Consider the following 602-nt stretch of genomic DNA (forward strand, 5'->3'; position numbering starts at 1 on the left):
CGAGCAGGCCTACATCTAGGGGGCGCCGCGGGGTGCGGGGCGCGCGTCGAGCAGGCCTACATCTAGGGGGCGCCGCGGGGCGCACGTCGAGTGGGCCTACATCTAGGGGGCGCCACGCACGCTCCTCAAGAAGCCCTATGTATAGGGGGTGCATCAAGCGGGCCTACATCTAGGGGGCGCCACAATCTACATATAGGGAGGCACCACTCGATGCATGCATCGAGCAGGACTACGTGTAAGGGGGCGCCACAATCTACGTGTAGGGGGCGCCACTGCTCAATTCCCACGTCGGGTGGTCATACATGTAAGATGGCGTACATCAGTCGATGCACGAGCTTACATGTAGGGGTCGCCGCTTGTCGCGCTGTGATTCGCATGCCGTGGGGGGGGGTGTGGGCGACTTTTCCGCCGGCGATGTGGCGTCACGTACTCCCCGGTGAACATGAATAGCGCCGCCAGCTCAGAGTAGGAATGACGGCATCAGAATGACGGCGTGTTCCCCGGTTGAAATCAATTGTACCGATCATGACTGCATGTCGTGCCGGGTGCGATGTCTGTCGTACGATGTATATGATCAGATATGTATTATGTATATATATATA

Source organism: Priapulus caudatus, unplaced genomic scaffold (genome assembly GCF_000485595.1).
Source record: "Priapulus caudatus unplaced genomic scaffold, Priapulus_caudatus-5.0.1 Scaffold391, whole genome shotgun sequence".
Lineage (NCBI taxonomy): Eukaryota > Metazoa > Priapulida > Priapulimorpha > Priapulimorphida > Priapulidae > Priapulus > Priapulus caudatus.